The sequence below is a fragment of the Hyla sarda genome, unplaced genomic scaffold (assembly GCF_029499605.1).
Source record: "Hyla sarda isolate aHylSar1 unplaced genomic scaffold, aHylSar1.hap1 scaffold_1702, whole genome shotgun sequence".
NCBI classification, from domain to species: Eukaryota; Metazoa; Chordata; class Amphibia; order Anura; family Hylidae; genus Hyla; species Hyla sarda.
The window spans coordinates 15,507-39,842 of record NW_026608342.1 but is presented as its reverse complement, the minus strand read 5'-3'; the positions used below and the strand labels follow the sequence as shown (position 1 = coordinate 39,842).

The 24,336-nt window shown below is 44.6% G+C and overlaps 3 non-coding genes and 2 pseudogenes across 3 annotated transcripts; all 5 read right to left on the bottom strand.

The window, feature by feature from the left end:
• Nucleotides 1-1,891: 1,891 nt before the first annotated feature.
• On the bottom strand, nt 1,892-2,091 carry LOC130312096 (U2 spliceosomal RNA). Its single transcript, XR_008860296.1, has one exon. It is a non-coding gene; the product is annotated as a U2 spliceosomal RNA (small nuclear RNA).
• A 9,684-nt stretch (nt 2,092-11,775) lies between these two features.
• Nucleotides 11,776-11,966, bottom strand: LOC130312107 (U2 spliceosomal RNA). Its single transcript, XR_008860301.1, has one exon. It is a non-coding gene; the product is annotated as a U2 spliceosomal RNA (small nuclear RNA).
• Nucleotides 11,967-14,059: 2,093 nt separating this feature from the next.
• Nucleotides 14,060-14,259, bottom strand: LOC130312095 (U2 spliceosomal RNA). Its single transcript, XR_008860295.1, has one exon. It is a non-coding gene; the product is annotated as a U2 spliceosomal RNA (small nuclear RNA).
• A 7,195-nt stretch (nt 14,260-21,454) lies between these two features.
• Nucleotides 21,455-21,674, bottom strand: LOC130312098 (U2 spliceosomal RNA; annotated as a pseudogene).
• A 659-nt stretch (nt 21,675-22,333) lies between these two features.
• LOC130312105 (U2 spliceosomal RNA) lies at nt 22,334-22,493 on the bottom strand (annotated as a pseudogene).
• Nucleotides 22,494-24,336: the final 1,843 nt, after the last annotated feature.

The following is a 24,336-nucleotide window of genomic DNA, read 5'->3' as shown; positions in this document are numbered from 1 at the left end:
AATGCAATCCATAACCCGGATTTGCCAGGAACCCTTCTTACTCCTCCTACTTGCATGTGACACTGGGCTTAGGATCTGCATAGGAAACACACACACAAGCACACACCTACCTTTGTTGCCTGCAGATGCCTCCTTGGCTGTCCCCAAACGGTATCAAACCAACACCCACGGGAAGCTGTAAGCATAGAGGACATGCCTGCACCCCATTGGACTTACCTGTGTGGGTTAAATCCGGGTTATTTGACAACCTATGGCGGTGATGGTTCTGCTCAGGCAGAGCAGTGCTGATGCTCCTCATAAAGCTGTCGCTGCTGTGAAGGTTCTAGGTGACATCACAAATCCCTATGGTTACATACACAACAAAGCTGGGTTGTTGTTGTTTACACTCTGCAAGGCCTGTGGAAGTGAGTGACATCATAGCACTGTAGTTCTGAGGGTTCAAGATGGATGCAACAATCTCCTGTTGCTTCTATGAAGGCCGTAATAGACGACATCACCAAACAGCTCCATAGTCACATACACAGCAAAGGAGAGATGTTGTTTACACCTAGTGATGTCAGTGGTATTGAGTGACATCACAGCACAGTGCTAAGGCTCCTGGGCCTGGACACAGCAGCGGCTGCAATATCTCAACGGAGAATACGTTTATATCTATGTGTGTGTGTGCGCATATATATATATATATATATATATATATATATATATATATATATTTCTCCGCCGAAATCACTTTTAAACCCATTTCCACCTTTTTTTCCCTTCTCTTCCTCTTACTTTTTTTTCACGTTTTTTTACGTTTTTCTCCTTTTCGCCTCTTTTCTGGGCGTATTATTCTTCTTTTTCTTCTTTTTTTTCGTCTAATGCATACCCCATCAGTGCAGCAATGCTTATTCAATACCGCCAGCAGATGGAGACACTGGGGGATAATTTTCTAAGGATTTATACTGATTTTTCCTGTCTGAATTTGTCGCACAGAAAGTTGCAGGCCAAATATGTGTGACATTTCTGCGACTTTAGCTTCTAGAGCATTTTTACAACATTATACATAGGTGCTGAATACATAAAAAGCGACTGTTCAGCGACAGACAAGTCGCATCGGCTGAAAGTAGGCCAGAATGTCAGTCCATGTTGGAGCAGGTTTAGATACAGTCTAAAGCATAGATCTCAAAGTCTGTGCACAGAATTTAGCAAGGGCCTCGCACCTTCTGATGCATCAGGTAGGTGCACAATAGCATAGCCTAACCCTCTGTACTTTGGTCTATATTGATGCGGGACATAGACAGCCAGCTGATGACCAATCCATTAGTGCAATGGATGGCTGGAAGCATTTGTCTTTGCCTTTGCAATACCACAGAAGCAATGCATGGTCAATGTACAGCAATGACACACCTGTGTGAACAGCCAGGAGACCCCCCCCCCCCCCCCCCCATGTTATGTTACATAGTTACATAGTTAGTACGGTCGAAAAAAGACATATGTCCATCACGTTCAACCAGGGAATTAAGGGGTAGGGGTGTGGCGCGATATTGGGGAAGGGATGAGATTTTATATTTCTTCATAAGCATTAATCTTATTTTGTCAATTAGGAACATTCAGCACCCACCCGCTATCAAGGCAGCTGCCTATCATGTCATGCCCTACCTGCACAGGTGTGCTGGCTACTCAAATGATCCAATTAAGGAGGCCATTTAGTCAGCAGCAGCAGAAGTCCTGTGCCTGGACGCTCCAACAGGGGCCAGACACAAGCAGAAGCAGAAGCAGCAGAAGCAGCAGCAGCACCACCTTTTGTTTTTTGGCTGCAGCAGCAGCAAGGCCCACAGGGCTGGCTAGCTGGCTAGCCAGCAAGCAGGTAGCAATGAAAGTAGGAATCTTTCTTTTTAACCCTGTAAGGGGGTGGTGCACTGTACCCGAAGATACTGCCATATCGGGTCAATGCATAGGGCGACGGAAGCAAGCTTCGAAATCGGCCCCCGTTCTCAAAAATCCATTTAATATATGGTCCCCAGATAGGGGACGTATCAGATATTAAACTGATAAGAACAGATTTTTTTTTTTTTTTTTTTTCCTCAGTTACAGACTTGTTCAAGCGATCATCAGGTCACCTACCAAAACTCATCACTTCTAAACAAAGTCTGAAAAAACATCATGCGGAAAAATATCTCAATAAGAAAACTATAAGAGAAGCACAAATTCAAAACCTTGATCAGGATACTTACAACTTTCTCCATTCCTTGTATCTCCAAATCTTTTCAGCCTCTTCCTCTCCCATTCTCTTCTTGTCAAATAGAAAAATAATAAACAACCTTCCAAAAAAAAGTCTCTTCAACTCCCTTGGAGAAATACACACATTTTTAAAAACAAGCAGGTTTCTAGAATCCCATAAAACTTCTTTAAAAACAGAAAATACAATCCAGCTTTCACGAGTGTCCTCTCTCCTGCTAAAATCCTGACCAATAAAAATCTTCTCAAAATTAAAATCAACATATCCCGTGATTGCAGAAAAAAACCTCTGTAGAAGCATAAAAAATTCTCTTGCATAAAAACAGTTCCAAAATAAGTGCACTGTATCCTCCCTGCCTCCACAACCCTCTCTTGGACATTTCTCACTCACTCTTATTCCTCGTCCATTCAGGAAAGCTCTGGTTGGGAGGCAGCCATGAAAAGTCATCCAGTTTACATCTCTCTGTCTATTCGATAATCCTCTAACATTAAAAAGATTCCAGATCTTCACAGACTGAGCAGTAGTGCAGAATGGTACTTCATATAATCTCTCATTTTTTCTTATTTCATTTTCAATTTTCTTTTTCTCAGGTTTTCCCAGGGAACTCAAACCAAATTGATCACTGAAAGACCTGAGAACCACATAGAAGGTAGGTATAACTTGCGCTATTGGTCTCCTCAGATCCTTCTCACACCAGCCCCATTTGGAAAACAACCATCCTGCCAAATACCTGCTCATGTCTGCCACCCAATTATTGCACTGAGACACTTTATAAATTAAAAGAAAGTAATGAGTCTTTAAAAACAGATTAATATCCGGGAAATTATATCCGCCTTTCTTCACGCTCTTCATCACTTCCTCCCTCTTCATCTTTTCCATCTTTGAACCCCAGAAAAAAATAAACAACTTCCTTGTCATCCTTCTGGTCCATAATTTGCCGGGTGGGAAAACCATTGCAGTATATAATAGTAGTGGCAAAATGACTGCCTTTAAAATCAGAACTTTACCTTTAAGAGACAAGTTTCTCAATTTCCAAAAAGATAATTTCTTCTCTATCTTCTCCTCCAACTTCTCATAACTTTTCCCTCCTTTTAGATTTTTTTCAAAAACAACCCCTAACACTTCAATATCTTCCTTCTCATCCACGCCATCCACCACCACTTTTCCTTGCTTTCCAAAATTACTCAATTGGCACTTCCCCCAATTGACTTTCATACCAGCAATACAACAAAAAATCTTTACATGCAAATTCACTCTGTTAAGATCAGCTTGGGAAGTGCAAGTAAAAACCACATCATCCATGTAACTTAAAACCTTCAAATTCCTTCCATTACTTCCCGGGATAAAAACACCACTCACACATTTGTCCTTCTGTACATTTTTGAGCAAGGCCTCAATGACACAAATGAATAAAATTGGGGAGAGTGGGCATCCCTGTCGTACTCCTGATAAAATATTAAAACCCGGCCCCACATGTCCATTGACTAAAATCTGACTTGTTGCCCCATAATAAAAACTTTTAATCACAAACAGTAGCTTCTCAGGAATACCCATATGCTTTAAAACCATAAACATAAAATCATGAGCAACTCTGTCATAAGCTTTTTCAAAATCAATGGATTCCACAAAAAGTGCATTCTTATTAAAATTACTATAATAAATAGAGTCTCTTAAAACTAATAAATTATCAGTTATTCTCCTATTTGGCACTGCACAAACTTGGTATTCTCCAACAAGGTGCTCAACTATGTCACTCATCCTGTTCGCCACAATCTTTGCAATGATCTTATAATCTGTATTCAATAATGTGATCGGCCTCCAGTTTTTCAAATCTCTTTCATCACCTTTCTTATGTATCAAGGTAATAACTCCTTTCTTCATAGACTCCGCTAAAATACCTGAGTTAAAAACATATTGCACCACCCGTGTAAAATCTTGCTTTAAAATATGCCAAAAAACTGAATAAAACTCAAAGGGGAGGCCATCACAGCCCGGTGTCTTCCCTTTCGCTGTCATGTCCAGAGCCTGCTTGATCTCCCCTTCACAAACTTCCTCAATTAAAAATGCACTTTTTCCTTCAGGGACATTATTCTCTAAAATATTACAATAATTATTCATCTCCGTCTCACTGGCTCTGCTCTTATTACTAAAAAGTGTTTCATAAAATCTGCCAATCTCCTTCACCATCTCATCACCAACAACTTCCCCTGTAGGAGTTAAAACAGACTTAAAAACACCCCTAGCATTAAAACATTTTTTAAAGAAATATCTTGTACATTGTTCATTTTCCTCCAAATGTTGAACTTTGGATTTAAAAACAATATTTCTACCTCTTTCCAACAACCTGTTCTTCATCTCAATTTTCACCTTCTCAATTTCCTCCTCCACCTCCACACCAACATGTTTAAACTTAAAGAGAGTTTCTAAACGTGAGATAAGCCTTTCATAACCCCTCCTCTTTTCTTGTGCCCTCCTTATGCAAATGAACTTAAAATACTTAGCAAACTCACTTTTTGCCCAATCCCACCAAGCTAAAACATTACTAAAAACAGATTGTTTAGAAGTACAAGATAAAAAAAAATCTTTAAAACCGGCCATTACTTCTTCATCTTCTAATAGACTTACATTTAATTTCCAGAGCCCTCTACCAAAATGAAAGGACTCTGCAATACTTATTTCTGCCGACACCATCTTATGATCTGAGAAAGTTGACATCATTTGATTGCACCGGACCACCTTAATCCCCTCAGAGACAAGAATGTAATCAATCCGGGATTTACAGCGGCCACTATCTGATATATAGGTGTATCTTTCATCAGTGCTAACCATCAGTCCCACATCAGAATAATGTAAGTCTTGAATAATTTGGTTTAAAACATTTGAAGTAATATCAGTTCTAACCTTAGCAGAGCTCTCACGATCATTGACGGATCTAATGCAGTTAAAATCACCAACAATAATAGTACCATCACGACCAGGAATAAAAAGTTTAAGAGACTCTAAAAATAACACACGTGCCTGTTTTTCTGCTGGCGCATATACATTAAAAACTCTCATTCTCTGGCCTAAAAACTCAAAATTTAAAACCATACAACGACCTGGTACTAAAACTTGGCAATTTAAAACTTTAATGTCCCTGTTACACAATAAAATCCCCACACCTTCATTTTTATTCTCTGTGCATGTAGACCAAAAAGACTGCCATCTCTTCCATTCATCTACACAAGGTGCAGACTTAATTGCACACTCCTGTAAACAAAATATATCTCCCTTCACATTCTCCAAAAAATCAAAAACTGCTGCTCTTCTGATGGTTGTTCCTATACTCCGAACATTAAGAGTAGCCACAACCAATGCCATTAAAAAGGAAAGAAGGCAATCCATTTTCTTAACATCCATTTTAACTAGAAGTTAGTATTCTGACCTTCAACCTTCCTTAGCAGCATCCCATAGCAATCAGGCGACCCCACTTGAGAGTCCCTGTCCATCATTTCCTCACCTCCATACACAGGATCCGTCTGATCCCCTGACCAACTCCCTTTCTTACACCTTTTACTTTTACCTTGAAAGCCTCCATTTGCATCTTCATCTTCATCTTCCCCCTCCTCCTCCTCCTTCTCCTCCTCTTCAGATGTTACATTCTCCTCCCCACTAATCACCCTCTGCCCAGGTGTTAGGGATCTCCCACTCTCATTCTCCTGAAACTCCATCCCCTCCTCTTCCCCCACCACTGGGTTTGGGCATTCAAAATCCTCAATTGTTTCTTCACATGGGGGAACCTCCCTACACACAGTCTCCACACTCTCCACCACTTTCTCTTTTTTCCCTTTACGTGCTTTCTTCTTACTGACCTCAGTAAACTCTTCACCAACACCAGTCTCCTCACAATGCACACCAGTGGAGTCACCCTCCTCCCCTTTTCCCGATTTTTCCTGAGTATTCATGTGCTGCACTGTCACACCTGCTGCACTCCCTTTTACAGAGTTCTCGTCAATCACCTGAGTCACCTCAGCATTCACACCAAAAACACGTGGAAATGGCCTTTCTCCTCTTTCCTCTCTTCTATTTCCTGCTGCGTCAGCATAGCTCATTTTCTTTCTATACCATAAACTGCATCCTCTAGCCAAATGCTCCTCACTACCACAGATATCACACGTTTTCTTCTCAGTACATTCACCCGAGTTGTGACCTGATTTCCCACAATTCCTGCAGCATACTCCTTGCTCAGGGCAAGACTCCTGTACATGTCCATAAGCGTGACAACGTCTACAGTACTGCAACTGTCCTTCATAAAAACAAAAACCTCTTTCTCCTCCAATAGAAAATACCTGTGGTATACTCTTCCTTCCCTCTTCCATTCCTTCGTCCTTTTTAAATTTTACAACAAATTTCCTTTTACAATTAAAGTACCCATGTCTGTTCTTGAGTCTTCCAAGAAATTTAACTTCATCACAATATCGGTACAAAAAATTGGTCACCATCTCATCCGAAACCTTCGGGTTGTACATATGGACTATAACAACCTTAGACATATTCATGAATAATGGTTCCACTTTCACCTTACTCATTATAGCTGGCTCATTCCTCCTCTTCATCACTTCTAAGTCCATGTAGACCCTCTGGCAAACCTCAGAATCATAAAAGGTTATATCGTAAATCCCTTGCCTAGGGAAATCTTGCATAGCGATTACATGCCATACCTGAAGGTACTGGAGCTTGCGAAGAATCTCCAGCACAACTTGATCCAATCCAATCGTCCCCCGGTGTTCGCCAGGAACGTAAATCCGCATCGTATCCTCGAGTCCTCGAGTCCTCTCTCCGCTCATTTTTGCAGGTTAAGATACCCACTATCGCAACCCAGTAACAATCCAGGGCCCCCCGCAAAAGAGGGCCCCGATCACCACCCCTTCCGACTCCTACCCTGCCCGGTAAACCGCACAGGATCGAAGCCAAAAGGCCGAGAAGCGATAACCGTGAAAGGGGCGGGCCCAACAAGGTCCCCTTCATGGGCACTATCACTGCTTGCTGTCAGGGAGGCTGCCAGACAATTTTCCATGCACACTCTGGGCTGGGGGGCAGTCAACCACCAGTACACACAGCAGAACCTAAACCCATACCATTATTGCTAAGCAGCAAGACAGGGGCCCATTGCACTCCCACGGGGCCTTTTTAAATGCAATCCATAACCCGGATTTGCCAGGAACCCTTCTTACTCCTCCTACTTGCATGTGACACTGGGCTTAGGATCTGCATAGGAAACACACACACAAGCACACACCTACCTTTGTTGCCTGCAGATGCCTCCTTGGCTGTCCCCAAACGGTATCAAACCAACACCCACGGGAAGCTGTAAGCATAGAGGACATGCCTGCACCCCATTGGACTTACCTGTGTGGGTTAAATCCGGGTTATTTGACAACCTATGGCGGTGATGGTTCTGCTCAGGCAGAGCAGTGCTGATGCTCCTCATAAAGCTGTCGCTGCTGTGAAGGTTCTAGGTGACATCACAAATCCCTATGGTTACATACACAACAAAGCTGGGTTGTTGTTGTTTACACTCTGCAAGGCCTGTGGAAGTGAGTGACATCATAGCACTGTAGTTCTGAGGGTTCAAGATGGATGCAACAATCTCCTGTTGCTTCTATGAAGGCCGTAATAGACGACATCACCAAACAGCTCCATAGTCACATACACAGCAAAGGAGAGATGTTGTTTACACCTAGTGATGTCAGTGGTATTGAGTGACATCACAGCACAGTGCTAAGGCTCCTGGGCCTGGACACAGCAGCGGCTGCAATATCTCAACGGAGAATACGTTTATATCTATGTGTGTGTGTGCGCATATATATATATATATATATATATATATATATTTCTCCGCCGAAATCACTTTTAAACCCATTTCCACCTTTTTTTCCCTTCTCTTCCTCTTACTTTTTTTTCACGTTTTTTTACGTTTTTCTCCTTTTCGCCTCTTTTCTGGGCGTATTATTCTTCTTTTTCTTCTTTTTTTTCGTCTAATGCATACCCCATCAGTGCAGCAATGCTTATTCAATACCGCCAGCAGATGGAGACACTGGGGGATAATTTTCTAAGGATTTATACTGATTTTTCCTGTCTGAATTTGTCGCACAGAAAGTTGCAGGCCAAATATGTGTGACATTTCTGCGACTTTAGCTTCTAGAGCATTTTTACAACATTATACATAGGTGCTGAATACATAAAAAGCGACTGTTCAGCGACAGACAAGTCGCATCGGCTGAAAGTAGGCCAGAATGTCAGTCCATGTTGGAGCAGGTTTAGATACAGTCTAAAGCATAGATCTCAAAGTCTGTGCACAGAATTTAGCAAGGGCCTCGCACCTTCTGATGCATCAGGTATGTTACGCCTAGCGCTCCGGGTCCCCGCTCCTCCCCGGAGCGCTCACGGCGTCCTGCTCCCTGCCTTTATCTAGTCTCCTCCCTTGCACTCCCTTGCCGGATCTTGTTGCCTTGTGCCAGTGAAAGCGTTTAGTGTGTCCAAAGCCTGTGTACCTGAACTTCTGCTACCCATCCTGACTACGAACCTTGCCGCCTGCCCCCGACCTTCTGCTACGTCTGACCTTGCTTCTGCCTACTCCCTTGTACCGCGCCTATCTTCAGCAGCCAGAGAGGTGAGCCGTTGCTAGTGGATACGACCTGGTCACTACCGCCGCAGCAAGACCATCCCGCTTTGCGGCGGGCTCTGGTGAAAACCAGTAGTGGCTTAGAACCGGTCCACTAGCACGGTCCACGCCAATCCCTCTCTGGCACAGAGGATCCACTACCTGGAAGCCGAATCGTGACAGTAGATCCGGCCATGGATCCCGCTGAGGTGCCGCTGCCAAGTCTCGCTGATCTTCCCACGGTGGTCGCTCAGCAATCGCAGCAGATTGCCCAACAAGGACAGCAGCTGTCGCAGTTGACCGCCATGTTACAGCAAATTCTGCCTCTGCTACAGCAGCAACCATCTCCTCCGCCAGCTCCTGCACCTCCTCCGCAGCGAGTGGCCGCTCCTAACCTCCGCTTGTCCCTGCCGGACAAATTTGATGGGGACTCCAGACTCTGCCGTGGATTTTTGTCTCAGTGTTCCCTGCATATGGAGATGTTGTCAGACTTGTTTCCTACAGAACGGTCTAAGGTGGCATTCGTAGTAAGTCTTCTTTCAGGAAAGGCCTTGTCTTGGGCCACACCGCTCTGGGACCGCAATGATCCTGCCACAGCCACAGTCCAGTCCTTCTTTGCTGAAGTCCGAAGTGTCTTTGAGGAACCTGCCCGAGCCTCTTCTGCTGAGACTGCCTTGCTGAACCTGGTCCAGGGTAATTCTTCCGTTGGCGAGTACGCCATACAATTCCGTACTTTTGCTTCTGAACTATCCTGGAATAATGAGGCTCTCTGCGCGACCTTTAAAAAAGGCCTATCCAGTCGCATCAAGGATGTGCTGGCCGCACGAGAGATTCCTGCCAACCTCCAAGAACTCATCCATTTGGCTACCCGCATTGACATGCGTTTTTCTGAGCGACACCAAGAGCTCCGCCAGGAAAAAGACTTAGATCTCTGGGCACCTCTCCCACAGCATCCTTTGCAGTCTTCGCCTGGGCCTCCCGCCGAGGAGGCCATGCAAGTGGATCGGTCTCGCCTGACCCAGGAAGAGAGGAATCGCCGTAGAGAAGAAAATCTCTGTCTGTACTGTGCCAGTACTGAGCATTTCTTGGTGGATTGCCCTATCCGTCCTCCACGCCTGGGAAACGCACGCACGCACCCAGCTCACGTGGGTGTGGCATCTTTTGCTTCTAAGTCTTCTTCTCCACGTCTCACGGTGCCCGTGCGGATTTCCTCTACAGCCAACTCCTCCATCTCAGCCGTGGCCTGCTTGGACTCTGGTGCCTCCGGGAATTTTATGTTGGAGTCCTTTGTTAATAGATTCAGCATCCCGGTGACCCGTCTCGTCAAACCGCTCTACATTTCCGCGGTCAACGGAGCCAGATTGGACTGCACCGTGCGTTACCGCACAGAACCCCTCCTGATGTCTATCGGACCCCACCACGAAAAGATTGAGTTCTTCATTCTCCCCAACTGTACCTCTGAGGTCCTCCTCGGTCTGCCTTGGCTCCGGCTTCATTCCCCCACCATTGATTGGACCACCGGGGAGATCAGGAACTGGGACTCTGCCTGCCACAGGAAGTGTCTCTCCCCCCCTCCCAGTCCCATCAGGCAAGCCTCTGTGCCTCCCCATGGCCCCCGTCCTGGTGTCACACTGCCCCGTGCCAGGCCTCGCCCTCTGCCCTCCCTCCCCATCCCCACTCCTGCTGTACTGCCTGCCGTTGAGGAAACCCTCCATTCTTTCCCGGTGTCCTCATCCCAGGGGAGGCAGTTACCGGACAAAGAGAAGGGGAGACCTAAGGGGGGGGGGTACTGTTACGCCTAGCGCTCCGGGTCCCCGCTCCTCCCCGGAGCGCTCACGGCGTCCTGCTCCCTGCCTTTATCTAGTCTCCTCCCTTGCACTCCCTTGCCGGATCTTGTTGCCTTGTGCCAGTGAAAGCGTTTAGTGTGTCCAAAGCCTGTGTACCTGAACTTCTGCTACCCATCCTGACTACGAACCTTGCCGCCTGCCCCCGACCTTCTGCTACGTCTGACCTTGCTTCTGCCTACTCCCTTGTACCGCGCCTATCTTCAGCAGCCAGAGAGGTGAGCCGTTGCTAGTGGATACGACCTGGTCACTACCGCCGCAGCAAGACCATCCCGCTTTGCGGCGGGCTCTGGTGAAAACCAGTAGTGGCTTAGAACCGGTCCACTAGCACGGTCCACGCCAATCCCTCTCTGGCACAGAGGATCCACTACCTGGAAGCCGAATCGTGACAAGGTAGGTGCACAATAGCATAGCCTAACCCTCTGTACTTTGGTCTATATTGATGCGGGACATAGGCAGCCAGCTGATGACCAATCCATTAGTGCAATGGATGGCTGGAAGCATTTGTCTTTGCCTTTGCAATACCACAGAAGCAATGCATGGTCAATGTACAGCAATGACACACCTGTGTGAACAGCCAGGAGACCCCCCCCCCCCCCCCCCCATGTTATGTTACATAGTTACATAGTTAGTACGGTCGAAAAAAGACATATGTCCATCACGTTCAACCAGGGAATTAAGGGGTAGGGGTGTGGCGCGATATTGGGGAAGGGATGAGATTTTATATTTCTTCATAAGCATTAATCTTATTTTGTCAATTAGGAACATTCAGCACCCACCCGCTATCAAGGCAGCTGCCTATCATGTCATGCCCTACCTGCACAGGTGTGCTGGCTACTCAAATGATCCAATTAAGGAGGCCATTTAGTCAGCAGCAGCAGAAGTCCTGTGCCTGGACGCTCCAACAGGGGCCAGACACAAGCAGAAGCAGAAGCAGCAGAAGCAGCAGCAGCACCACCTTTTGTTTTTTGGCTGCAGCAGCAGCAAGGCCCACAGGGCTGGCTAGCTGGCTAGCCAGCAAGCAGGTAGCAATGAAAGTAGGAATCTTTCTTTTTAACCCTGTAAGGGGGTGGTGCACTGTACCCGAAGATACTGCCATATCGGGTCAATGCATAGGGCGACGGAAGCAAGCTTCGAAATCGGCCCCCGTTCTCAAAAATCCATTTAATATATGGTCCCCAGATAGGGGACGTATCAGATATTAAACTGATAAGAACAGATACTACACTTGATCTTAGCCAAAAGGCCGAGAAGCGATAACCGTGAAAGGGGCGGGCCCAACAAGGTCCCCTTCATGGGCACTATCACTGCTTGCTGTCAGGGAGGCTGCCAGACAATTTTCCATGCACACTCTGGGCTGGGGGGCAGTCAACCACCAGTACACACAGCAGAACCTAAACCCATACCATTATTGCTAAGCAGCAAGACAGGGGCCCATTGCACTCCCACGGGGCCTTTTTAAATGCAATCCATAACCCGGATTTGCCAGGAACCCTTCTTACTCCTCCTACTTGCATGTGACACTGGGCTTAGGATCTGCATAGGAAACACACACACAAGCACACACCTACCTTTGTTGCCTGCAGATGCCTCCTTGGCTGTCCCCAAACGGTATCAAACCAACACCCACGGGAAGCTGTAAGCATAGAGGACATGCCTGCACCCCATTGGACTTACCTGTGTGGGTTAAATCCGGGTTATTTGACAACCTATGGCGGTGATGGTTCTGCTCAGGCAGAGCAGTGCTGATGCTCCTCATAAAGCTGTCGCTGCTGTGAAGGTTCTAGGTGACATCACAAATCCCTATGGTTACATACACAACAAAGCTGGGTTGTTGTTGTTTACACTCTGCAAGGCCTGTGGAAGTGAGTGACATCATAGCACTGTAGTTCTGAGGGTTCAAGATGGATGCAACAATCTCCTGTTGCTTCTATGAAGGCCGTAATAGACGACATCACCAAACAGCTCCATAGTCACATACACAGCAAAGGAGAGATGTTGTTTACACCTAGTGATGTCAGTGGTATTGAGTGACATCACAGCACAGTGCTAAGGCTCCTGGGCCTGGACACAGCAGCGGCTGCAATATCTCAACGGAGAATACGTTTATATCTATGTGTGTGTGTGCGCATATATATATATATATATATATATATATATATATATATATATATTTCTCCGCCGAAATCACTTTTAAACCCATTTCCACCTTTTTTTCCCTTCTCTTCCTCTTACTTTTTTTTCACGTTTTTTTACGTTTTTCTCCTTTTCGCCTCTTTTCTGGGCGTATTATTCTTCTTTTTCTTCTTTTTTTTCGTCTAATGCATACCCCATCAGTGCAGCAATGCTTATTCAATACCGCCAGCAGATGGAGACACTGGGGGATAATTTTCTAAGGATTTATACTGATTTTTCCTGTCTGAATTTGTCGCACAGAAAGTTGCAGGCCAAATATGTGTGACATTTCTGCGACTTTAGCTTCTAGAGCATTTTTACAACATTATACATAGGTGCTGAATACATAAAAAGCGACTGTTCAGCGACAGACAAGTCGCATCGGCTGAAAGTAGGCCAGAATGTCAGTCCATGTTGGAGCAGGTTTAGATACAGTCTAAAGCATAGATCTCAAAGTCTGTGCACAGAATTTAGCAAGGGCCTCGCACCTTCTGATGCATCAGGTAGGTGCACAATAGCATAGCCTAACCCTCTGTACTTTGGTCTATATTGATGCGGGACATAGACAGCCAGCTGATGACCAATCCATTAGTGCAATGGATGGCTGGAAGCATTTGTCTTTGCCTTTGCAATACCACAGAAGCAATGCATGGTCAATGTACAGCAATGACACACCTGTGTGAACAGCCAGGAGACCCCCCCCCCCCCCCCCCATGTTATGTTACATAGTTACATAGTTAGTACGGTCGAAAAAAGACATATGTCCATCACGTTCAACCAGGGAATTAAGGGGTAGGGGTGTGGCGCGATATTGGGGAAGGGATGAGATTTTATATTTCTTCATAAGCATTAATCTTATTTTGTCAATTAGGAACATTCAGCACCCACCCGCTATCAAGGCAGCTGCCTATCATGTCATGCCCTACCTGCACAGGTGTGCTGGCTACTCAAATGATCCAATTAAGGAGGCCATTTAGTCAGCAGCAGCAGAAGTCCTGTGCCTGGACGCTCCAACAGGGGCCAGACACAAGCAGAAGCAGAAGCAGCAGAAGCAGCAGCAGCACCACCTTTTGTTTTTTGGCTGCAGCAGCAGCAAGGCCCACAGGGCTGGCTAGCTGGCTAGCCAGCAAGCAGGTAGCAATGAAAGTAGGAATCTTTCTTTTTAACCCTGTAAGGGGGTGGTGCACTGTACCCGAAGATACTGCCATATCGGGTCAATGCATAGGGCGACGGAAGCAAGCTTCGAAATCGGCCCCCGTTCTCAAAAATCCATTTAATATATGGTCCCCAGATAGGGGACGTATCAGATATTAAACTGATAAGAACAGATTTTTTTTTTTTTTTTTTTTCCTCAGTTACAGACTTGTTCAAGCGATCATCAGGTCACCTACCAAAACTCATCACTTCTAAACAAAGTCTGAAAAAACATCATGCGGAAAAATATCTCAATAAGAAAACTATAAGAGAAGCACAAATTCAAAACCTTGATCAGGATACTTACAACTTTCTCCATTCCTTGTATCTCCAAATCTTTTCAGCCTCTTCCTCTCCCATTCTCTTCTTGTCAAATAGAAAAATAATAAACAACCTTCCAAAAAAAAGTCTCTTCAACTCCCTTGGAGAAATACACACATTTTTAAAAACAAGCAGGTTTCTAGAATCCCATAAAACTTCTTTAAAAACAGAAAATACAATCCAGCTTTCACGAGTGTCCTCTCTCCTGCTAAAATCCTGACCAATAAAAATCTTCTCAAAATTAAAATCAACATATCCCGTGATTGCAGAAAAAAACCTCTGTAGAAGCATAAAAAATTCTCTTGCATAAAAACAGTTCCAAAATAAGTGCACTGTATCCTCCCTGCCTCCACAACCCTCTCTTGGACATTTCTCACTCACTCTTATTCCTCGTCCATTCAGGAAAGCTCTGGTTGGGAGGCAGCCATGAAAAGTCATCCAGTTTACATCTCTCTGTCTATTCGATAATCCTCTAACATTAAAAAGATTCCAGATCTTCACAGACTGAGCAGTAGTGCAGAATGGTACTTCATATAATCTCTCATTTTTTCTTATTTCATTTTCAATTTTCTTTTTCTCAGGTTTTCCCAGGGAACTCAAACCAAATTGATCACTGAAAGACCTGAGAACCACATAGAAGGTAGGTATAACTTGCGCTATTGGTCTCCTCAGATCCTTCTCACACCAGCCCCATTTGGAAAACAACCATCCTGCCAAATACCTGCTCATGTCTGCCACCCAATTATTGCACTGAGACACTTTATAAATTAAAAGAAAGTAATGAGTCTTTAAAAACAGATTAATATCCGGGAAATTATATCCGCCTTTCTTCACGCTCTTCATCACTTCCTCCCTCTTCATCTTTTCCATCTTTGAACCCCAGAAAAAAATAAACAACTTCCTTGTCATCCTTCTGGTCCATAATTTGCCGGGTGGGAAAACCATTGCAGTATATAATAGTAGTGGCAAAATGACTGCCTTTAAAATCAGAACTTTACCTTTAAGAGACAAGTTTCTCAATTTCCAAAAAGATAATTTCTTCTCTATCTTCTCCTCCAACTTCTCATAACTTTTCCCTCCTTTTAGATTTTTTTCAAAAACAACCCCTAACACTTCAATATCTTCCTTCTCATCCACGCCATCCACCACCACTTTTCCTTGCTTTCCAAAATTACTCAATTGGCACTTCCCCCAATTGACTTTCATACCAGCAATACAACAAAAAATCTTTACATGCAAATTCACTCTGTTAAGATCAGCTTGGGAAGTGCAAGTAAAAACCACATCATCCATGTAACTTAAAACCTTCAAATTCCTTCCATTACTTCCCGGGATAAAAACACCACTCACACATTTGTCCTTCTGTACATTTTTGAGCAAGGCCTCAATGACACAAATGAATAAAATTGGGGAGAGTGGGCATCCCTGTCGTACTCCTGATAAAATATTAAAACCCGGCCCCACATGTCCATTGACTAAAATCTGACTTGTTGCCCCATAATAAAAACTTTTAATCACAAACAGTAGCTTCTCAGGAATACCCATATGCTTTAAAACCATAAACATAAAATCATGAGCAACTCTGTCATAAGCTTTTTCAAAATCAATGGATTCCACAAAAAGTGCATTCTTATTAAAATTACTATAATAAATAGAGTCTCTTAAAACTAATAAATTATCAGTTATTCTCCTATTTGGCACTGCACAAACTTGGTATTCTCCAACAAGGTGCTCAACTATGTCACTCATCCTGTTCGCCACAATCTTTGCAATGATCTTATAATCTGTATTCAATAATGTGATCGGCCTCCAGTTTTTCAAATCTCTTTCATCACCTTTCTTATGTATCAAGGTAATAACTCCTTTCTTCATAGACTCCGCTAAAATACCTGAGTTAAAAACATATTGCACCACCCGTGTAAAATCTTGCTTTAAAATATGCCAAAAAACTGAATAAAACTCAAAGGGGAGGCCATCACAGCCCGGTGTCTTCCCTTTCGCTGTCATGTCCAGAGCCTGCTTGATCTCCCCTTCACAAACTTCCTCAATTAAAAATGCACTTTTTCCTTCAGGGACATTATTCTCTAAAATATTACAATAATTATTCATCTCCGTCTCACTGGCTCTGCTCTTATTACTAAAAAGTGTTTCATAAAATCTGCCAATCTCCTTCACCATCTCATCACCAACAACTTCCCCTGTAGGAGTTAAAACAGACTTAAAAACACCCCTAGCATTAAAACATTTTTTAAAGAAATATCTTGTACATTGTTCATTTTCCTCCAAATGTTGAACTTTGGATTTAAAAACAATATTTCTACCTCTTTCCAACAACCTGTTCTTCATCTCAATTTTCACCTTCTCAATTTCCTCCTCCACCTCCACACCAACATGTTTAAACTTAAAGAGAGTTTCTAAACGTGAGATAAGCCTTTCATAACCCCTCCTCTTTTCTTGTGCCCTCCTTATGCAAATGAACTTAAAATACTTAGCAAACTCACTTTTTGCCCAATCCCACCAAGCTAAAACATTACTAAAAACAGATTGTTTAGAAGTACAAGATAAAAAAAAATCTTTAAAACCGGCCATTACTTCTTCATCTTCTAATAGACTTACATTTAATTTCCAGAGCCCTCTACCAAAATGAAAGGACTCTGCAATACTTATTTCTGCCGACACCATCTTATGATCTGAGAAAGTTGACATCATTTGATTGCACCGGACCACCTTAATCCCCTCAGAGACAAGAATGTAATCAATCCGGGATTTACAGCGGCCACTATCTGATATATAGGTGTATCTTTCATCAGTGCTAACCATCAGTCCCACATCAGAATAATGTAAGTCTTGAATAATTTGGTTTAAAACATTTGAAGTAATATCAGTTCTAACCTTAGCAGAGCTCTCACGATCATTGACGGATCTAATGCAGTTAAAATCACCAACAATAATAGTACCATCACGACCAGGAATAAAAAGTTTAAGAGACTCTAAAAATAACACACGTGCCTGTTTTTCTGCTGGCGCATATACATTAAAAACTCTCATTCTCTGGCCTAAAAACTCAAAATTTAAAACCATACAACGACCTGGTACTAAAACTTGGCAATTTAAAACTTTAATGTCCCTGTTACACAATAAAATCCCCACACCTTCATTTTTATTCTCTGTGCATGTAGACCAAAAAGACTGCCATCTCTTCCATTCATCTACACAAGGTGCAGACTTAATTGCACACTCCTGTAAACAAAATATATCTCCCTTCACATTCTCCAAAAAATCAAAAACTGCTGCTCTTCTGATGGTTGTTCCTATACTCCGAACATTAAGAGTAGCCACAACCAATGCCATTAAAAAGGAAAGAAGGCAATCCATTTTCTTAACATCCATTTTAACTAGAAGTTAGTATTCTGACCTTCAACCTTCCTTAGCAGCATCCCATAGCAATCAGGCGACCCCACTTGAGAGTCCCTGTCCATCATTTCCTCACCTCCATACACAGGATCCGTCTGATCCCCTGACCAACTCCCTTTCTTACACCTTTTACTTTTACCTTGAAAGCCTCCATTTGCATCTTCATCTTCATCTTCCCCCTCCTCCTCCTCCTTCTCCTCCTCTTCAGATGTTACATTCTCCTCCCCACTAATCACCCTCTGCCCAGGTGTTAGGGATCTCCCACTCTCATTCTCCTGAAACTCCATCCCCTCCTCTTCCCCCACCACTGGGTTTGGGCATTCAAAATCCTCAATTGTTTCTTCACATGGGGGAACCTCCCTACACACAGTCTCCACACTCTCCACCACTTTCTCTTTTTTCCCTTTACGTGCTTTCTTCTTACTGACCTCAGTAAACTCTTCACCAACACCAGTCTCCTCACAATGCACACCAGTGGAGTCACCCTCCTCCCCTTTTCCCGATTTTTCCTGAGTATTCATGTGCTGCACTGTCACACCTGCTGCACTCCCTTTTACAGAGTTCTCGTCAATCACCTGAGTCACCTCAGCATTCACACCAAAAACACGTGGAAATGGCCTTTCTCCTCTTTCCTCTCTTCTATTTCCTGCTGCGTCAGCATAGCTCATTTTCTTTCTATACCATAAACTGCATCCTCTAGCCAAATGCTCCTCACTACCACAGATATCACACGTTTTCTTCTCAGTACATTCACCCGAGTTGTGACCTGATTTCCCACAATTCCTGCAGCATACTCCTTGCTCAGGGCAAGACTCCTGTACATGTCCATAAGCGTGACAACGTCTACAGTACTGCAACTGTCCTTCATAAAAACAAAAACCTCTTTCTCCTCCAATAGAAAATACCTGTGGTATACTCTTCCTTCCCTCTTCCATTCCTTCGTCCTTTTTAAATTTTACAACAAATTTCCTTTTACAATTAAAGTACCCATGTCTGTTCTTGAGTCTTCCAAGAAATTTAACTTCATCACAATATCGGTACAAAAAATTGGTCACCATCTCATCCGAAACCTTCGGGTTGTACATATGGACTATAACAACCTTAGACATATTCATGAATAATGGTTCCACTTTCACCTTACTCATTATAGCTGGCTCATTCCTCCTCTTCATCACTTCTAAGTCCATGTAGACCCTCTGGCAAACCTCAGAATCATAAAAGGTTATATCGTAAATCCCTTGCCTAGGGAAATCTTGCATAGCGATTACATGCCATACCTGAAGGTACTGGAGCTTGCGAAGAATCTCCAGCACAACTTGATCCAATCCAATCGTCCCCCGGTGTTCGCCAGGAACGTAAATCCGCATCGTATCCTCGAGTCCTCGAGTCCTCTCTCCGCTCATTTTTGCAGGTTAAGATACCCACTATCGCAACCCAGTAACAATCCAGGGCCCCCCGCAAAAGAGGGCCCCGATCACCACCCCTTCCGACTCCTACCCTGCCCGGTAAACCGCACAGGATCGAAGCCAAAAGGCCGAGAAGCGATAACCGTGAAAGGGGCGGGCCCAACAAGGTCCCCTTCATGGGCACTATCACTGCTTGCTGTCAGGGAGGCTGCCAGACAATTTTCCATGCACACTCTGGGCTGGGGGGCAGTCAACCACCAGTACACACAGCAGAACCTAAACCCATACCATTATTGCTAAGCAGCAAGACAGGGGCCCATTGCACTCCCACGGGGCCTTTTTAAATGCAATCCATAACCCGGATTTGCCAGGAACCCTTCTTACTCCTCCTACTTGCATGTGACACTGGGCTTAGGATCTGCATAGGAAACACACACACAAGCACACACCTACCTTTGTTGCCTGCAGATGCCTCCTTGGCTGTCCCCAAACGGTATCAAACCAACACCCACGGGAAGCTGTAAGCATAGAGGACATGCCTGCACCCCATTGGACTTACCTGTGTGGGTTAAATCCGGGTTATTTGACAACCTATGGCGGTGATGGTTCTGCTCAGGCAGAGCAGTGCTGATGCTCCTCATAAAGCTGTCGCTGCTGTGAAGGTTCTAGGTGACATCACAAATCCCTATGGTTACATACACAACAAAGCTGGGTTGTTGTTGTTTACACTCTGCAAGGCCTGTGGAAGTGAGTGACATCAAAGCACTGTAGTTCTGAGGGTTCAAGATGGATGCAACAATCTCCTGTTGCTTCTATGAAGGCCGTAATAGACGACATCACCAAACAGCTCCATAGTCACATACACAGCAAAGGAGAGATGTTGTTTACACCTAGTGATGTCAGTGGTATTGAGTGACATCACAGCACAGTGCTAAGGCTCCTGGGCCTGGACACAGCAGCGGCTGCAATATCTCAACGGAGAATACGTTTATATCTATGTGTGTGTGTGCGCATATATATATATATATATATATATATATATATATATATATATATATTTCTCCGCCGAAATCACTTTTAAACCCATTTCCACCTTTTTTTCCCTTCTCTTCCTCTTACTTTTTTTTCACGTTTTTTTACGTTTTTCTCCTTTTCGCCTCTTTTCTGGGCGTATTATTCTTCTTTTTCTTCTTTTTTTTCGTCTAATGCATACCCCATCAGTGCAGCAATGCTTATTCAATACCGCCAGCAGATGGAGACACTGGGGGATAATTTTCTAAGGATTTATACTGATTTTTCCTGTCTGAATTTGTCGCACAGAAAGTTGCAGGCCAAATATGTGTGACATTTCTGCGACTTTAGCTTCTAGAGCATTTTTACAACATTATACATAGGTGCTGAATACATAAAAAGCGACTGTTCAGCGACAGACAAGTCGCATCGGCTGAAAGTAGGCCAGAATGTCAGTCCATGTTGGAGCAGGTTTAGATACAGTCTAAAGCATAGATCTCAAAGTCTGTGCACAGAATTTAGCAAGGGCCTCGCACCTTCTGATGCATCAGGTAGGTGCACAATAGCATAGCCTAACCCTCTGTACTTTGGTCTATATTGATGCGGGACATAGACAGCCAGCTGATGACCAATCCATTAGTGCAATGGATGGCTGGAAGCATTTGTCTTTGCCTTTGCAATACCACAGAAGCAATGCATGGTCAATGTACAGCAATGACACACCTGTGTGAACAGCCAGGAGACCCCCCCCCCCCCCCCCCCATGTTATGTTACATAGTTACATAGTTAGTACGGTCGAAAAAAGACATATGTCCATCACGTTCAACCAGGGAATTAAGGGGTAGGGGTGTGGCGCGATATTGGGGAAGGGATGAGATTTTATATTTCTTCATAAGCATTAATCTTATTTTGTCAATTAGGAACATTCAGCACCCACCCGCTATCAAGGCAGCTGCCTATCATGTCATGCCCTACCTGCACAGGTGTGCTGGCTACTCAAATGATCCAATTAAGGAGGCCATTTAGTCAGCAGCAGCAGAAGTCCTGTGCCTGGACGCTCCAACAGGGGCCAGACACAAGCAGAAGCAGAAGCAGCAGAAGCAGCAGCAGCACCACCTTTTGTTTTTTGGCTGCAGCAGCAGCAAGGCCCACAGGGCTGGCTAGCTGGCTAGCCAGCAAGCAGGTAGCAATGAAAGTAGGAATCTTTCTTTTTAACCCTGTAAGGGGGTGGTGCACTGTACCCGAAGATACTGCCATATCGGGTCAATGCATAGGGCGACGGAAGCAAGCTTCGAAATCGGCCCCCGTTCTCAAAAATCCATTTAATATATGGTCCCCAGATAGGGGACGTATCAGATATTAAACTGATAAGAACAGATTTTTTTTTTTTTTTTTTTTTAAGCCGAGGAACGTGCTTTCGATTCACCCAAAGTGCAAGAAAAAGTGCAAACGTGTTACACTAAAAAAAAAACGTGCACAAAGGATGCGGTCTATCGCAAGCCCTTCTCCGATAGGAGAGAGGCCCCCCAACAAACCTTACCCTTCGCCTCCGGACCAAAAGGTACCTGCGAGGTTCCAGGTTCGATGTCCCTTTTCGCCGAAGCTACTAGGGGACCACAAATGCTCCCGGCATCCCCCTTGGCGTTAGCCAAGGTATCTGCCCGCAGAGCCGATTACGGTAGGTACCCTGCCAAAGCAGGAGTACCCGGGGTGTTTGCAGGGAGGTGCGGAACCTAATGGCCACATACACCTCCCCTAGACCGCCAGGAGGGACACCCAGAAGGGCTACCGCATCCTGACAAATCCTGTGAACACACAACACGCAAAAAGTGACACAGTGAGACAAAAAAAGAAATAAATAAGTGAATGTGTGCAGATATACTGCCCGGACATCCGGCCGGATCTATAAAAATTTCTCTGATCCTAGCCAGAAGGCCGGGAATCAAGAGGTGAGTGCCACAAGGTGAAGAGATTATGGTGCCCGTGCTTCAACTCAGTGAGTCTATTCTCCCAGTGAGTTTCGGCACCTCGGGGTCACCACTCCCCGAGGCACAAAAGTACCTCGGCTCTAGACCCTCTCAGCCTCATGGCGAGACCCGGAGGGAACAGGTCACATCGGGGCAGCCGTCGAGCTGATTCCTCAGAACCAGCCCCGGAAAGCCCTGGTACACCTGCATCCTCCATGCAGCACCCATCCCCACCAGCATGAAAACTGATAAGAACAGATACTACACTTGATCTTAGCCAAAAGGCCGAGAAGCGATAACCGTGAAAGGGGCGGGCCCAACAAGGTCCCCTTCATGGGCACTATCACTGCTTGCTGTCAGGGAGGCTGCCAGACAATTTTCCATGCACACTCTGGGCTGGGGGGCAGTCAACCACCAGTACACACAGCAGAACCTAAACCCATACCATTATTGCTAAGCAGCAAGACAGGGGCCCATTGCACTCCCACGGGGCCTTTTTAAATGCAATCCATAACCCGGATTTGCCAGGAACCCTTCTTACTCCTCCTACTTGCATGTGACACTGGGCTTAGGATCTGCATAGGAAACACACACACAAGCACACACCTACCTTTGTTGCCTGCAGATGCCTCCTTGGCTGTCCCCAAACGGTATCAAACCAACACCCACGGGAAGCTGTAAGCATAGAGGACATGCCTGCACCCCATTGGACTTACCTGTGTGGGTTAAATCCGGGTTATTTGACAACCTATGGCGGTGATGGTTCTGCTCAGGCAGAGCAGTGCTGATGCTCCTCATAAAGCTGTCGCTGCTGTGAAGGTTCTAGGTGACATCACAAATCCCTATGGTTACATACACAACAAAGCTGGGTTGTTGTTGTTTACACTCTGCAAGGCCTGTGGAAGTGAGTGACATCATAGCACTGTAGTTCTGAGGGTTCAAGATGGATGCAACAATCTCCTGTTGCTTCTATGAAGGCCGTAATAGACGACATCACCAAACAGCTCCATAGTCACATACACAGCAAAGGAGAGATGTTGTTTACACCTAGTGATGTCAGTGGTATTGAGTGACATCACAGCACAGTGCTAAGGCTCCTGGGCCTGGACACAGCAGCGGCTGCAATATCTCAACGGAGAATACGTTTATATCTATGTGTGTGTGTGCGCATATATATATATATATATATATATATATATATATATATATATATATTTCTCCGCCGAAATCACTTTTAAACCCATTTCCACCTTTTTTTCCCTTCTCTTCCTCTTACTTTTTTTTCACGTTTTTTTACGTTTTTCTCCTTTTCGCCTCTTTTCTGGGCGTATTATTCTTCTTTTTCTTCTTTTTTTTCGTCTAATGCATACCCCATCAGTGCAGCAATGCTTATTCAATACCGCCAGCAGATGGAGACACTGGGGGATAATTTTCTAAGGATTTATACTGATTTTTCCTGTCTGAATTTGTCGCACAGAAAGTTGCAGGCCAAATATGTGTGACATTTCTGCGACTTTAGCTTCTAGAGCATTTTTACAACATTATACATAGGTGCTGAATACATAAAAAGCGACTGTTCAGCGACAGACAAGTCGCATCGGCTGAAAGTAGGCCAGAATGTCAGTCCATGTTGGAGCAGGTTTAGATACAGTCTAAAGCATAGATCTCAAAGTCTGTGCACAGAATTTAGCAAGGGCCTCGCACCTTCTGATGCATCAGGTAGGTGCACAATAGCATAGCCTAACCCTCTGTACTTTGGTCTATATTGATGCGGGACATAGACAGCCAGCTGATGACCAATCCATTAGTGCAATGGATGGCTGGAAGCATTTGTCTTTGCCTTTGCAATACCACAGAAGCAATGCATGGTCAATGTACAGCAATGACACACCTGTGTGAACAGCCAGGAGACCCCCCCCCCCCCCATGTTATGTTACATAGTTACATAGTTAGTACGGTCGAAAAAAGACATATGTCCATCACGTTCAACCAGGGAATTAAGGGGTAGGGGTGTGGCGCGATATTGGGGAAGGGATGAGATTTTATATTTCTTCATAAGCATTAATCTTATTTTGTCAATTAGGAACATTCAGCACCCACCCGCTATCAAGGCAGCTGCCTATCATGTCATGCCCTACCT